The 17,415-nt window shown below is 38.0% G+C and overlaps 1 long non-coding RNA gene across 1 annotated transcript in view; it reads left to right on the forward strand.

Moving 5' to 3' along the window:
* Positions 1-2,327, forward strand: part of LOC144456689 (uncharacterized) — a 69,345-nt gene extending 67,018 nt beyond the window's left edge. The window contains exon 3 of the long non-coding RNA XR_013485708.1: positions 2,101-2,327. This is a non-coding gene — a long non-coding RNA (uncharacterized LOC144456689). The remainder of the gene's footprint in view (positions 1-2,100) is intronic.
* The last annotated feature ends 15,088 nt before the right edge of the window (positions 2,328-17,415 follow it).

The following is a 17,415-nucleotide window of genomic DNA, read 5'->3' on the forward strand; positions in this document are numbered from 1 at the left end:
TATCTGGCTAATTTGGTATTTCTCATACCAGAGGCCCTCTTTTAACCTATTTGAATTGACTATAAATAATGCCCCATTTGGGCTAGACTCGTGTGGTCATTCCTATAGATAATTTTTTATAGATGATTTGTTAATTAATTGTTCTTTAATTGTTTGATGGAATTCACTTGTAAATCCATCTGGCCCTGGAGATTTTTTCTTAGGGAGTTCATTGATGGCTTGTTCAATTTATTTTTCTGAAATGGGGTTATCTTTCCCCCAACTCTGTTTATGCTTTTCTTTCTTCTTTCTCCTTTTCCCTCCTCACTAGTGTTTTGCTTTAGATCACCACCTCCCTCAATCTGCCCTTCCTGCTATCCTATAGATAAAAAGGCAAACATGATCCCAAGTGCCCTGCATCTTTATATGTGTGTTTATATACATGTGTGTAATTATGTAGTGACTTACACAAATACTGTATTTTATAGTTTATAAAGTTCTTTGTATACATTCTCATTTGGTTCTGACAGCAATTATATGAGGTAGGTGGTACTATTGTTCCTGTTTTACAGATGAGGAAAATAAAATAACAAAGAGGTTAAATAATTTGCTGAAGGTCCCACAGCTAAGTAGCAGAGCCATGCTTTGATTCCAAAACCAAAACTTTTTCCCATTTTTTTTCATAGCAGTTTTGGAGTTGGAAAGGATCTTACAGGTCCAACTCCTCCAGATGATGGGTCTTCATACATGTTACAATGTGTTTTGTTGATGTCCTATTAACTGATGTGAAGAATGTGAGAGAAGACAAAATTGAGGAAAATAAACTTTCAGCTCTCTGCCAAGAGGTTGAGGGTGTGCTTCTACATCTGTTTCCTGAAGTTAAGATTAATCACTTTTTTGATCAGCTTCATATAGTCTTTCAAAGATTTTTTTTTTTACATCATAAAGAGAAAAATACCCCAAAAGAAGTCAGATGAGGTGACATAAACAGGACAATTTTGTTGCTATCCTGTTAAACTTAATATTGTACATTACAGAAGTTGACAGTTTCATCGGCAATATTGGATTTTTTTTTTGCTTATATATTGAAGTGTTCATGTTTATTGATTAAGTTCACAACAAAAAAGAAAGAAAATGAGTTTTTGCCCCAACACTTCCTCCATCATGAAAGCAATAGAATTTGTAAAACCCAGAACTATGCTTTTCTTTCCCAGTGAAATTGTCTCCTGACATATCTGTCTTCTCAATGTCAGTATCATAGTGCTGGAACTTGGCCTTTGATTGTACGCAGGTGGATTATTGTCCAGTAGTAGCAGCACATAGTTATTGTAAGTGTATAAATGAGATTCCATATATTTCCCCAGTCTCAAATAAAAACTTAGACTTCAGAATAAAAAGGAATTTGGGAAACCTTCTTAACCCCTATAGTTGGCAAAGTACGTATGAAAGTAGTAGGTGACAATGTCATATAGCATTACTCTCTGAAAATTGTCATTTTTTTCTGAAGAATTTCATTGATTTATCTTTCAAATGAAAATATGAATATAAATAAAGTGTCGTTGGGGATAGAAAGTGGAGAAGAATGTAAAGGAAAACCTTAACTTTCTGGTTTAAGGCTCTGGAGTTCTAAGAATTCACTTGGTCCCATCTTAATTCTTGGGAGTTCTTGGGATATCAAATACTTCTTCCTCCTTTCACCTACATCTTATCTCTTGTTCAAGCTTAGGGGATTTGCTAAGCAAGGAGATGATGGAAGTAGTACAAAGAGGTGACTGCAGGCAAATTCAGTGGTAAAAATAGGAACTAAGGGCTTAGAGCTATTTCATAAGATAGTATCAGTCACAGGAAGGTGGTTGCTCAGACTGAACAAACTTTTACTGTGAAAATGACTCTTAGAGAATCATCCCTTCACAGGCTCCAGCCAAGGTTCCACTTCCTCACTAAAGGCACTTCTATTGTCTATTAACTTTTCCTGTTACCATCCTTTTGGTACCCCAACTGGACATGGTCTTTCTCCTCTCCTTTACTGTGATGTGCGTATATGTTTTATTTGCCTACTCTGCTGGAAACTCCTCTAGAGCAGGGGCTTTGAATTTTGATTCCTCTTTATATTTCCCCTAGCACAGCGCTCAAAACATTGGACGTGTGCAATGAATACTGAATTGATTTGATGGCAAAAGGAACATAACAAAATGACATCTATGTCTCTTCTGCATTAACCCTACACTTGAGGTATCAAATTGGAATCACTTTCAACATCTCTGAGACCTCGTGGCAAGATTTTTCTCTTTCTAGAAGAGAGAGAGAAAAGATTAGAATTTCTGAGTGTAAAATCAAGCAAAGCCATCCCAAAGGTATGATTGATTCCGCAAGGCAGGTGCCTTAAATCCTGAGGTTTTGCTGTTGGCAATTGATAGAGGCCTTAGGGAGGTGAGTAATGGATAGGAAGAGGTAGAACTGCAAGGTGGGGTGTGTGTGTGTGTGTGTGTGTGTGTGTGTGTGTGTGAGAGAGAGAGAGAGAGAGAGAGAGAGAGAGAGAGAGAGAGAGAGAGAGAGAGAGAGAGAGAGAGAGAGAGAGAGAGAGAGAGAGAGAGAGAGAGAGAGAGAGAGAGAGAGAGAAGAAAGGAAAGAGAAAGAAAGAGAGGAGAGAGTGAGAGAGAGAGAGAGAGAGAGAGAGAGAGAGAGAGAGAGAGAGAGAGGGAGAGAGAAGCAGGGTGGGGGAGGGGAGGCAGAGACACAGAGACAGAGAGTTAGACATGCTTGAGGCTCATTCATATATCTAGTCATCCTTAATCCCTTTCTGCCACTCTAGCCCTTTGGTCAACAATGCAAATCAGATAAGGCTGTTCCTCTTTTCCTTCTACGTTTCTCCCCAGGGAATTGCCCTTTTGGACTTCTTTGCCCTTTAAGGATGCCTCCGATGTTCACTTAAATCTAACTTACTGTGCCTAAAAACATAAAGTTGGGGGTAAGAGGGAGGGATAAATGCAGTGATTTATATTCCCATCGCCCCTCTCCAAGTCCTAGTTCCAAGAAGATAAGATTCATATAGTCATTCCGTACTCTTCAAACAGAGTGATCCCCAAATTCTATGACACAGAAAGCAGAGAGGCATTTTTAAAGGTTGACAGGAGGAAAAGGATGGGGTATCTGTCTGGTGGCCGATTAAGGCATTAGAACAGGGAGCAAGACTCCAAAAATTCATGCAACCTCAAAGAAGCATGTCAGTGTACATCAAGCTGTAGCTTAGACAAAGAGAAGATTTTGGTTCTGTTTTTTCATCCTGCCAGTGACTGTGAGTGATTTGGAATAAGTCACAACATTTTAGAGCTTTAATTTCCCCATAGAGACTATCATATTTTTGACAGAGATGCCATAAGGACTTATTACATTGTTAATAAAGATTTTTGCGTTCCTGACACAATGCCAAGGAAAGTCTAATGACCTCTTTAAAGAACTGATGAAGACATCCAGGCTACATGACTGACAAGGTGGAGGACTAGACATTTTCTTTGATGCTCAAGACTTCTCATATCTCTTCAAAATAAGAATGATGTGGAAGAGGTAAAATAATTTCACCTACCTCAGTAGTCTATGACATCAAGAACCCTAACAAGGTAACAATACAGTGAACTGAAAACAGAGAAGGCTAATCCCTACCCCTAACTTCACTCAGGAACCCCTTTCTCACCACCTACCACACTCTGACAGGTCTATACAGAATGAAACTTTTCCCTTCCTCTTCCCCCCTGGAAAATAAAAAGACAGAAACTTGCTTAGGTTGGGACAGCAGCACAGCAGTGCTCTGTGCCATGAGACTTCACCCAGAGAACTTAGGAACAGAGGGAACTGTAGGTGTATGTGTGTGTGGCTCTGTGTCACTCCACTAAACCTGAGGGAAAGAGTCCAACATCCAACTTGGGCCAGTTTTCTCTCCTTGAAGATCACTTGGGGCAGAGACTGAGGTCAGTAAAATGTTGGAGTCTGAGATGGCTTTGAGGTCCAGCTTCTAGGACAACTAGAATCAAAGGAGGGGGGTAGTCAGAAAGTGAGTAGAGGAATATAAGGAAAAAAGAATGAAATTGCCAGAGATCTCAAGAGAAAAAAAATTCAGATAAAGACCTTGAAAATAAATAGACAAACCAACAGAGAAGCTATTAATAACATTAGGGATTACGAACTCCAGATCAGGTAAAAGAGTCCAGGAATCTATGAATAATTATTATAAGACAGAGGGGAATGAACAAGCACCTGATGAGACAGAGAACCGTTTGGATTCCCAAGAGAGCATGGAACCACAGTAAAATGTTCCTGCATGATTCAAAAGAGAAATAAGAATTGTAAAAGTAGAATTTAGGGCCCCACAGTAGAAATTATTGACAGAATAGAAAAACTTGAACCTGTAGTTTCAAGTCTTACTAAAGAAACAAGAAAGAGAATAGCTGATTAGGAAAGCAAATACAAAGAAGTAAAGGACACTATGGAAGAGAAGCAAAAAGTAATAATGTCAAAAGAAAACACAATCTCCATTCAAGCAAAATGATAGAAAGGGTGCATAGTGACAATTTAAGGACTATAGATTTCCTAGAAGAATATGACAAGTAAAAAAAAAAAAACAAAAGCAAAAAACCTAAACCCCATAATGCAAAGAAATGATACAAGGAAATTGCCCAGAACTTCTGAACACAGGAAACAATACAAATTGAAAGAATACACAGATGACCTCCAGAAAAAGGACCGTAAAAGAAGCACTTGGTCTTATGTATTACCTATAAAGGCATTTAATGCTTATTGTTACCAAGAGTAATTTAAAACTGGACCTACTTAGTAGCATATTGTTTTAATGCTTAACTAGAGAACCCCTTAAACCATTGTTATTATGCATTTCCATTTAAGAAGCTTTGAAAGACTAAAACCCCAAATATTATATTCTCCAGATTCTCATGTCCCTAATTCCTTTCATTGATAAGTAGATGAAAATTGATAGTCATTTCAAGTTCAGTGTTGTGATAACTGGGTATGTGGGTGACAGGTTGAGTTCAGGTTAAAGCATTTGACTTAAGTTTACGTACTTAAGTATTTCAAGAAAGTGTGGTGTATAGATGAGTACACTGGGGTTGGGCTTTGAGTAGTTTCTCTAGCAGGCACTCACTTTGGAACTATGAACAAAGAATTTAACCTTTCGGGGACTCAGTTTCCTCACCTATAAAATGGAGATGCTAATACTTTTACAATCATATAGTGTACTTGTAAGGAAAGTGCTATGTAAATGTGAATTTTGTTATATAATTAGCTACCATAAGCTATAGAATTGTAGATTTTTGCCTATATTTATTTATAAGGAAATTTAAAATAAATAATTTTAAAGGTTTAAAAATTGTTTGATAATCCCCACCTCCATTCTTCATTGACACAGCAGAAGACGGGCTTTCAGGGAAAAGAGAAGAAATAATGATTAATTTCTAATGATCATTCATGAAATTTAGTAAAGTATATTTCCTGTATGACATGGAGAAAAGCTAGGAATTATGTAGAGGTAATGGATAAAGCCGTCTCAAATGAGTCAGATCAAGAAACTGTGCCTCAGTTTCTTCATTTATGAAATAAGATTGTATTCAATGGCCTCTGAGGTCTTTTCCAGGTCTAGCTCTATGATCCTATGATCATGAGATCAAGAATGGAATGAAGGGAGATAAGTGGCAAGGAGAAAGTGAGTTAAAGGTTTGGGGATATTGGTGGTCAATCGTCTCCCTACATTTTCTTTGAAGGATGAAGAAGGCTTGTCATAATGGTACAAATGAATGTTATCAATATTTAGCAGAGGTTAGAAAGTCCAAAAGAGGAAAGAAGTGGCCAGGATATCTTAAAGACAGCCCAAGCTATTGATCCCCTAATCTCTTCTTGCTCCAGAAGTCATGGTGGGAACAGAACCAAGCAATAAGGAAGCAGTTGTCAATGGTATTTTGATGTTGAAGTAGGAGTGGAGTGCCCCCTGGAGGACACACAAAGTGCTGTAACTCAACTGGAACTCCAAGAGCTGTTTGGCTATTCAGAGAACTGCTCCAGTGATTTCAGGTTGAGTGTACTATGTTTGTCTTCTTCCTTAATACACTTATTAAATATGTGCGTGTTTTTAGTAAGCTAGCTTCTACAAAGTCCTGTTTCCATGCTTCATTCCATGGTATGGCATGGAACTGACCCTAAGTTTTTGAGTCTGGCCTAGCAGAACTAGCAGCTTCCACCATATTAGAGAAGCTTTAAGAATTGTCACTCACTATGATTCACTATGTTTGCCTATCGTTCTGAGAACTAGTATAGAGAGGCTCATTGCAGACAAGCTGATCAATTGACCATGAATCATACAACTTCAAATTTGGTTTATACAAAAAAATGTCACTATTGATATGATTCAGTACCTTCAGCAGTATGTCAAGTCATTAATTACTGGACAAAGATCTCACATGTAGAGTACTAATAATTAAATTAATGTTTATACAGTTGAGAAACTATGTGAATCTTAGTTAGCATTGTCTGTTCTCTTTTGGGACTCTGACCATTTTAATATAAAAGTGGAAGGGGAATGCATAGGATCAATGTCCTATGTGTTTTGTACTTTTTTTTTAATACACTTCCATGGTCAAGAAATTCATTGCATGGTAACCAGCCTACTGGTGATGACCATCATGTTTGACTAAAAAATCAAACAAATGAGCATTTCATTTTGCTTTTACTTTGTTGACAATTAAGAAAGCATTTGATTTGGTAGGGAAAAAAATGCCACTTTAAAGGCTCCTCCAATACTATGTCACATATATCAGTTTATTATCAACTTTGGGCACTGAGGTTAATAGCAAACTAGGTCCAGAATTGAATAAGAGGAATAAAGGAGGAGTGGCTTGCCTTTAGGAAATTATGTAGTGTTTTGACCCAATCTTCTCCCTAAAACAGGGACCCATTTTTTTGTAACACCAAACATCTCATGTGATGTCATATGGCTGTAAAACATAGACTACCCTAGTCTCTAAAGAATTAGAGTTCTGTGTTACCCAAAGGCAAAACAAGATGTGTGGTGGGCATGAATAGGCTAAGGCATATTATTAAAGAAAAACTGTGCAAAAAAATGTATGACAAGAAAAGGAGGGTGTCTGATCACATTGTGAGAGTAAGAGATAGCTGCTCTGCTAGGGCCAGTATATATCCTCTATTGATAATCATGAAAAATTAAGATTTCTGGAGGATGGCCCCTGTGAAGAATTTACCAGAAGGCATGGACAGGAGTTGTACAAGATGAGGTGTGGACGGATTTCAATTTCAACCACCGGAGGAAGTATCCTCTTAGAGGATATCACAGTGTTATTGACGTATTGATTTCTCCCCATTAAAGGAAAAAGGTTAAAGGATAAATGTTTCTATAGACAATAGAAGGGATAATCTATGAAGGAAACCAGAACGATGAGGAGGTACAGAGCAACAAAACCCAATGTCAAAGGGAGCAAGTAGAAGAATGGGACGAATGAGCAAGAGAAGAAATACTCTATACAGAGCTATATAATAGGCATGAGATTCTTCCATGTAAAGGACACCCAGGCCTTCTGAAAAGCCTAGTCCCATGCTTTCCACAGAAATAAGGAAGATTTTCATAGGCTCAAGTCATAGAAGTACTCGCTTTACATTAATATTAAGGGAATGTGGTTAAATAGCCCCTTGATGTGCTGTATCTGGTGAAATCACCAGAGAGTATTCTGGTTCTTGAGCCACTAGCTTCAGCAGGACCTGAAAGCTTTAAATCCAGGGGCCCCTCTGCACGTGCAAAGACAAGACCTGCCATTTGCTTTTCAGTGCCTCCCTAACTCTTACCAAGGGTATATAATTCAGTCCCATCAAAAGTGATCATTCTCAGGGGCAGCTAGGTGGCACAGTAGATAGAGCACCGGCCCTGGATTCAGGAGGACCTGAGTTCAAATTTGGCCTCAGACATGTAACACTTACTAGCTGTGTGACCTGGGCAAGTCACTTAATCCCATTGCCTAACCAAAAAAAAAAAAAGTGATCATTCTCCTGGGTCATTTTACCCCCATTCTAACTTGACCTTTTTACCTTCCCCAATTGTATGTTGACCTAAAACAGCTAATCACTCATGTATATGAGAATGCATTTACTGAATGAAGGTGAAAATGAAAGATACTGTTTCAAAATACATCATGATTTAAATAAACTACAGACACTTATATTAATCTGAACTTTACAACTTCCTAACTTCCTTCCTTCACTTTTTGAATTCTGCCTTTCAACTGTCCACATAGAAATAAACATATCTCAAAAACCTCTACACCAGGTGGTGTACTGTCTTATAGTTACAAGGTGGTGGTAGGGCTAGGTAGGAAGGGGTTATCGTTTCACTGATCTCCCATTTATGATAGATTTGTCCTTTCTAGGGCTAGCATTTGCTTTCGGGCTGATTTATCTTCATATTCTTTGTATCTACCACAGTGCTTTGCACTTTGTAGGCACTTGATAAATATTTGTTAAACCAATCCTTGTTGAGATGATTCTTCATATCCCATCAAATCTGTAAACACTATTTTGACAGGGCATTTACATACCTTATTTAAAAAAAAGACTTTAAACTGAAATTTAAGGATAAAGAAAATTTCCAAGGTAAAATATGAGTCCAGATACCATGGGAGATAGCAGGCAAATCAGGGGTATGTTGGAGCCAGCTCAAATTGGCTTGTGAAAGCCAGTGGTTACATTTTCAGTATGAACATTTATACCTTGGGAATTAACTAAGGCTACAAATCATGGCTTGATTTATTGTTTTGCTGATTGTCTACACTTAAGAAAGAGATGGAGAAAATATTAATAATGTAGATTAAACTTAAAAGTGTATTGTGCATATATTTTTGGGGTGAAGCATTTTTTCTTAGAATAAAGAATGATATGGAGGAGATGTTGCAATAATTTTTAGGAGGAGAATAATAGGGAAGAGGGTAGCAAACAGTGTTTATATGATGGAAAAAACACTGTTAATGGTCATTGAAGAATCATGGAAAATGGGACAGGGGCTGGGATACTAGATACAGAGAAATGTCTCATTAAAACTGGTATGAAGGCAAAATTCAGCCTGCAAATTAGTGAGCTTGACATTAACCTCTGGCAAACTTTTAATATAATGAATGACTGAAAGGAGGTTTGTGAAGACTTAGGATCATTAAAGACTGGTACTACTATCTGTTCCCAAAGAATGTCATTCCAGGCTAATGCCATTTAAAAACAAAACATGAAATCATGAGACATGATAACCATGTTCACAGTATCGCAGGATTATGATGAGTTTGACTTGTTGCTAGGACTCTAGTCCAGAATTATGTTCAGTGGGTGGAAGTTAGTAGGAGATATATTTGGGCTCAGTACAATAAAGAATTTCTGTTGATTTATAATCGAATGATCTCCTTAATGAGGTAGTGACTTCCCTTTCTTGGAGGTATTCAAGAAGATGACTACTTGTTTAGAGCAGGGATTCTTAACCTGGGGTCCATGAACTTGTTTTTTTAAAAATTTTCATAATTGCATTTCATTATAAATGGTATCCTTTATAACCCTCTGTATTTTATTTTATGAATTTGAAAACATTATTCTGAGAAGGGGTCCATAGGCTTCACCAGATTGGCAAAGGGGCCCAAGACACAAAAAGGTTAAGAACCCCTATTCTAGAAGATATTATCATGAACTAAATGGCTCAGATTTCTGTTTTGACACATTGGAACAATGAGCCCAGACTAACAAGAGTAAATGGAGCAGGGGTAGAGGCTGCCACTTAGACTAAAAAAAAAAAATACATTGCACACTTGTGCTGGTAGGGAAAGCTTAAAAAATAGTTCTTGTAAGAAAAACCTGGGAGTTCTGATTGTCTGTTAACTCCAGATCAGCCAGTTCTTGGCATAGTTCTTGAGAAAATTTGAAATATTAGCTACACTAATAGAAGCATAGTGTGTATCTGAAGGGAATTAATAGCCTCATTGTATTTTGTATTGGTTGCATACCATATCTAAAGTATTTTATTCAGTTTTAATTATTGCATTTTAAGAAGAATATTGACAAAATGGACTGCTTTCAAAGGAAGGTGACCAGAATGGTAAAGACTCTGGTAACCATTTTTATATGAGGGAATTGGGGATGTCTAATCTGGAAAAGAGCGAACACCAGGAATATAACTGTTTTTAAATATTTGAAAAAATATGATATAAAAAAGTTTGGACTTATGTTGCTCCAAGAGGAAGGCAGAGGACCCATAAGTGGAAATTACAGAAAGAGAGATTTCATTTTAATAGAAGAAAAAACTTTCTAACATTATTAAAACTATCCTAAAGTAGAATGTGTTGCCTTGGAAAGCAATGAACCCATTGTTTGAATTACATAAAGGATGAGGGATTTCAGTATTGATGCAGGATGATGGACCAGATGGTCTCTAACTGGAATGTATCCCCAAACTCTGAGATGCTATGATTCATATATGACTGGATCTATCATAGACTTTCCTAGAAAAGGCTTCTCTTCACTATACAACATGCAAGTGTGTCTTTATAGATTACTTTTATTAGTTATGTCCATAATAGTGAAGTGGGACATTTCCAATATTCCTCCTACCCCTAGATCTGAGACTTTGGGCTTTGTATTGGGTAGATAAAATATTTACTCCCCATCCCCACGCCCACCCCATCTCTATCCCCATTCCCATCCCCATCTCTATCCCCATCCCCATTGCCACCCCCAGGCTGCCTATAAATTTACTATGAATTACTTCAATATTGCAATCAGATTGAGAAGATAAATAGAATTTTGAGAAGAGTAACATGATGTCATTTAGGAATTAGAGACAATCCATGAGAGAGGCAGTGTAGTAGTACAAGGAAAAGAGCTAGATTTGCAGTTAGAGGACCTGAGTTTGAAGGTCCTGGCTATTCTATTTCTTACTAGCTGGTGACGGCAAGTCATTTGACCTTGCGTCTTGACTGAATCTTCCTCTAAAATTCAATGATTACCTGTCAAAATGAAAGACTAAACTTCAGCTAGCTTCAACTTCTTCAAGAAGCAAAGGATAGGAAAAAAAATCTACGCTGCACTCTTGTTTCCTGTTTTCTTATGGAGACAAATGACTTAATTGAGGACTTTCTGCATTGACTTGGATTGTAGAAGTATATTTGCATTTCACAGGGGACATCGGGATCTCAGAATTGACTTTCTTGGTGCTTTTTGCTCCAATCAAAGGGGAAGTACTTAAATGAAGAGAAAAACACCTTGGCAATAGAGGACCAAACAGAAGCATAGATTCCTGTGTTTGGCTTCTTTTCTACTCTGCAGACTTTAGCTGATGTGAAAGTACTATCAACAAAAATACTGATGGATAAGGTTGTTCTATGCCATTAGGTTGTAGATAGTTTCAGTCACTTAATTGTAAGTGACTTTTAGAGTTAATGTGGACTATGAATTTTCACTTGCCCTTCCAAAGTTCCTAAGCTGCATAGCTATATCTATCTATCTATCTATGTGTGTATATATGTGTATATGTGTATATGTATTTTTATATATGTATGTATTTGTATATACACACATATATGCATATGTATGTATGTATGTGTGTATAATATACACCGCAGAAAACCAGATAACAAGCAAAATAATCAAGGAGATAACTGGTGTTTCATAGTAGAAAGAACACAGAACTTGAAGTCAGAAGATCCTGACTCTCACATATACTCACATGTAGTAGACTCACATATATCTAGACTCTCTCTCTGTCTCTGTCTCCTCTGTCTCTGTCTGTCTGTCTGTCTCTTTCTCTCCCCCCACCCCCACATATGTGTGTGTGTGTCTGTGTGTGTGTATATATATGTATATGTATGTCTGTGTGTGTATATACATACATATATATGTATACATACATATATATGTATATACATACATATATATGTATACATACATACATACATACATACACATATTTTTCCCTTGCTCCCCTTTTCACCTGTTATCTGTATGACCCTGTTCAAACTACTCAAATTCTCAGAGCCTCAGGTGCCTATCTACAAAAATAGGTTGCAGTAATACTTGTATTAGCTACTTCACTGGGTTGTTTTTGGAAAAAAAAACTTTTTATGAACATTACAGGAAGTAAGTTTTTAAGTTTTAGACCTTAAAATTGAACTAAGACTTCTGGGATGCTCTGTATATGTTGCCCAAAGAATTGTACGAATGGATGTCTAACATTCAATTCTATAACTAACAGGATATGCCAGTCACTTGCACAGTGAATACAAACATCATTAAGTAAAATAACTATGCATTTTATGCAATTTCTAAACAAAACTTAAAATGAACTTCACTTGGGCTCTTTTATACATTTCTCATAACACTCAGGCATTGTGGATATGACACTTAGGCATTTCAGGGAATGCCTACACTTAATATTTTGCTTGTAACATATTTTCTAAGTGCTGCATGCAGAATTCTAATGAGATTCAGGCCCAGAATTTTGCCATCAATTCAGTACTGCAGCTTAAACATTATATTTTACCCGTGGCCCATGGGAATATTGATGGCTGATTTTCCAGCACATTGTTTAATTAATTGTTCAGCTTTGTTGTTTGCCTGAATAAGGACTTAGCTTGCTAAGGTAATAGGATATTGGGTAGGCATTCAGGGAGGCCTTTATTACCTTCCCCCAGGGGAATTTCAGAGGCTGCCATAGCAGAGTAGAAAACATATTTCTGTAACAGCAGAGGCTGTAAGATGAATCCCAGAATTTTTTTAAGATGTTAGCAACACAACACAAAGGCTTTCTGCCAGGAGGTAGTCTACAGCTTTTAAAAAGCAATAGGTGAGGAAATAGTATTAAAGATTTATATAATGTTAGAGCTGGAAGGGACCTTAGAGATTATATATATAATATTTACCATAGCCCAACCTTCTCCTTACATGGGTTTTTATTGCTAGATTTTTGGAGCTAATACCTTTCACCGCACCTTTCACCAATCAGGCAGACTACTTTAAAGACTCATCTAGAAAAGAGGAGTTTCAAATTCACTGTATTTTTAGTTAAAACTTTGGGGATTTGTTACGTCTCTCCAATAGATGGAGAGGACAAACAAAGAGTGTGTGGATGACCTGATCTTTACAGCTCAAACTGTTTAGAGACTCTTTTGCTTGACTCAGAATCTCTCCTCTTGTACTAACCAGAAAAAACCCAATTTGAGCAGGCCTTATTTGAGTGGATTGGTGAGGGAGGTGGGGCAGAGGGGGATAAGGGTTGGCCCCAAGGACTTTTGAATTTCAATTATCTCTAATCTGTTTAGTTTGAAATTTCTTTTTTGTTGTTCAGTTGTTTTTTGTGGTGTGTCTGACTCTTTGGGACTCCACTTGGGATTTTCTTGGCAGAGGTACAAGAGTGGTTTGCCATTTCCTTTTTTAGTTCATTTTACAGGTGAGAAAACTGAGGCAAACAGGGTTAAGTGCCCTGGCCATGGTAACATAACCAGTAAGTCTCTGAGGCCAGATTTGAACTCAGGAAGATGAGTCTTCCTGACTCCAGGCCAGATTCTCTATCCACTATACCACCTAGCTGCCCCTAAATTCCTCTAATAAGGACAAATTCTTTTAGTTGAGACTAATAGTTAAGGTTTATAATCAGCTCCTAGTGAGAGTTGATTGTTAAATTTTTAGTGGGCATTTACTCCTCAGAAATCTGCAAATGCTACAAATCAGGTCTTGATTTATTTTTTTTTTTGATTGTCTGACAGGGGTTGGCAAACTATGTGGGCATTTAAGAATGTAAAAACAATTCTTAGATCAAAGGCCAAACAAAAAACAGGCAGCACCAGATTTATCTCTAGGGCTATAATTTGTCATTTCAGAAAGTGATGGAGGAAATGTCAATAAGCAAAATAGCCTTAAAAGCATGTCATACCTGCCCTCCCAATTGCTTGTTAAACATTTGGTAGCATACCCCTGCTTAAAATATAAATACTCCTGGGAGAGGCAGCTGACGTAAAGTAAAACAAAGATTAGATTGGGATTCAGGAAACTCAGGAAATGTTCTATATATTTGGCATTGCGTGAGTTCCTTATTGTCTGTAGGCCCCAGTTTTCTCATCTGTCAAATGAAGAGGCTGAACTATATAAACTCTAAGACAGGGGTAGGGAACCTGTGGCCTGGAGGCCACATGTGGCACTCTAGGTCCTCAAGTGTGGCCTTTTGACTGAGTCCAAACTTCATAGAACAAATCGTGTTCTTTTGTGAAGTTTGAATTCAGTCAAATGACTGCACTTAAAAACCTAGGGGTCACATGTGGCCTCAGGTTCCCTACCCCTGCTCTAAGATGTCTTCTGGTACCAAGATTTCCATGTTAAGATGTCAATTTAAAGCTATAATTTGGGGTAAAGGACATCAAATCTTTTCCTGAAGTCAAAATTTGATGGGGCAAAGGTATGGAAGAGACTTGAAGGAAGGGGTGTAGAAGACAAAATTTGTCTGATTGGGAGTTTTACATAGTCCATCCAACCAGCCTTTGATTTTAGAACATTTAATGACCAGGTCGCAGAGATTTGACTTTAGTAACTCAACCACTGGTTCTAGTCATTTGCCTTTGACTCTGTTGACTATGGCCACATCCTGTTCATTTTTGCCTGCTCTACCATCCTACCACTCTCTCCTGTGGTTCCAAGAAGCTTCAGCATGCACAACAGACACACCCCAGTAAAACTGTCTCCCCAGACCTTCTAAACCAGGTTGAGGGTAACTGATAGGCTTCAAACCCATCGGTAAGTTAGTGGGGTATCTATTCAAAACATGTAAAGACTTCCTCTGGTGGAATTGGAAAATGAGACAATTTGTTCCAATGGCCATGAGCTTAGAGCTTGGTCAGACATGGAAGATGCTAAGGTCATCCACTGGGCCATCACTAGTTGTCCTGACATTTGTCTAGCCACTGTACTTTGATGACTCTGGAAGACAGAGTGAGGCTGATGACTTTGTGCAACTCTGCCTTATTTAAATCCAATTCACACAAGTCAAGATATTGCCTGTGACATCATTGGTCCTCTTTGAAAAGGAAGGATGAACAACAATCACACTCCAATAGTGTGAGAGATAATGTCTGGTTAGAACTATGACTGATAGGGCAGCTAAATGATGCAGCAGATAGAGCTCTGGCCTTGGAGTCAGGAAGACCTGAGTTCAAATCCGACTTGACACTTACTAGCTGTTTGACCCTGGGCAAGTCACTTAACTCCAATTGCCTAAAAAATCCACCACCACCACCACCAAGACAACTCTGACTGATAGAGCAGTGCAATTGGAGATACTTTTTTTTTTTATCTGAAAGGCAAGATTTCTGGTGTTTAGCAGAGATTTTGAATGTGAAAGGAGCCAGAGAAAGCATGATTCATAGCTGGAAGGATTCCCCTGCTTTTGTCCTTCTGCAACACTTTTCGTACGTATTCTTTGTCAAAAGCGCCAGTCAACTTTCCCATCATCTGTAAGAAGCTTATGTTTGCCCAATTATAATATAGTCACTTTAATCATTAACCTCCATTCCTCTCCCCATTTTCTTGGGAAAAAGGTTAAGAGCCTTTGAGAGTTGATGTTCCCTCTGTGAATTGGTTTTCAGGTTATGGTTTTGAAGCTACAGCTTCTTATCTCTGGCCCCCGAACAACCCTATGGCTATCACACATCATTATGACTTAGGACCATTAGACTCAGATCCCCTAAATGCAAGTAAAGCATGGGAGTTTCACAGTCTTTCTATTGCATCACCCTTCCTTGGTTAGATAAGACCAAATGATCATCTTATAACCTTCTTTTTTGGTGGGGGTGGAAGTAGGAGAGAGGGGAAGGAAAAGACATACCTTAGCAAGGATGAGCTACTGAAAAGATTCCCCCTGGATACAACAGGAAGTAATCACTTCCAAATCAGTCAGCTTATGTATTCTATTTCACAGACATGTCACAGGGAACTAGGTTGGTTTGGCTTCTTTCTGTTATGTGAGCAGGATCCAGACTCATGCTATGTAGCATTTAATTGTCCTGGTATATGACTGATATACTCTAAGCCAAATTAATGATCCTTAGGGATAATCTAGTCCAACTCATTTAATGGTTGAGGAAGAGAAAACCTTCATTCTAATATCTAAAGTGAAGTGATTTATTTGAGCCCTGTGGTGTGCTGGAGCCAGCTCTCATAGAGTATAGGTTTGGGAGAGTCAATTGTTAAATTTTTGGTGTGAGCATTTATACTTTGAAAATTGGTAAATTGATTGTCTAGGCTTAAGAAAGTCATGAAGAAAATATAAATAATAATAATTAATAATAAACTTAAAAGTGTGTCATGTGTACTTTTTTTGTTTTTTGAGAGAGTTGGCTCAAGCCCCTACAGCTGCTCAGTGGATCAAGACTAGAAACCAGGCTTCCTGAGTCCCTGCTTAATGCTCTTTCCACTACATCAGATCTGCTTCTCATAGGGGGAATTGGAATCCAAGCCTTATCTTTAGTTCTTGAATAAAAAGTTTTGTGCTCCTGAAAGGAATTTCACATAGAAAAGATGGAGAAGATTGGGGGTGGGAGTGGGAATGGAGAGAGAGATAGGAGGTCTTCTGTCTCTGATTCGTGTTTTTTTTTCCTACTAATCACATAAATATTCTGCCAACTGAAAATACTAGTTATTATGGCAGCTATGAGAAAGATTAAGCTTAAAGTGCTTTGGTTGGATATAAAGTACTTCAGTACATTATTTTAGGCCATGACATAGCTCCATTATGGCACTTAGTGTGTTCCATTGGTGTGGAGTGGTTAAAGTGGTCAGTATTTAATGGGGGCTGTACATCCTCCTTTCCCTGCAATCTTCTTCCTTTGCTGTAGACTGCCTGGTTCATTAGCTACCTCAATAATACTTTGAGACAGTGTTTCTCTTTTTAAAATTGTTCTGCTATTATAGATAGATGTGTAGGAATGAAAATAGAAGCAGCTAGAAATCAATTCCTAGAGAACTAGGAAAGTAAGTGTGCGTAGTGAAGCTGGAGGGCATCTGGTTTTCATGAACCTTGTGTTCTGAAAGGGTCTGAAGTTGATGGAACCTGGGATGGATTTGGAGGTAATAAAGCATATCTTATAGTCTGGCGCTTGAGTGGCCTTGTTTTTCACTCAAATTATTGCTCTGTGTGAAAATCTTGAAAGGCCAAAGAAAGTTGATTTTAGAGTCAGGAAGACTGTTAGCATGCCTGTGTCTGCCTTTTCTTCCCTAAAGTTGATAATGTCCACATTCTCTCTCTCCTCCTTTAGCCACTTTGCAAGCTTCCCTGGGTACTATTTGCAGTCTTCTACAGGGATGTCCACAGGGGTTACAATCTGCATCTTATGATTCTTGGCCTGTCTGTGCATCAGA

The sequence above is a fragment of the Phascolarctos cinereus genome, unplaced genomic scaffold, assembly GCF_003287225.1.
Source record: "Phascolarctos cinereus isolate Bilbo 61053 unplaced genomic scaffold, phaCin_HiC Scaffold_4;HRSCAF=312, whole genome shotgun sequence".
NCBI lineage: Eukaryota > Metazoa > Chordata > Mammalia > Diprotodontia > Phascolarctidae > Phascolarctos > Phascolarctos cinereus.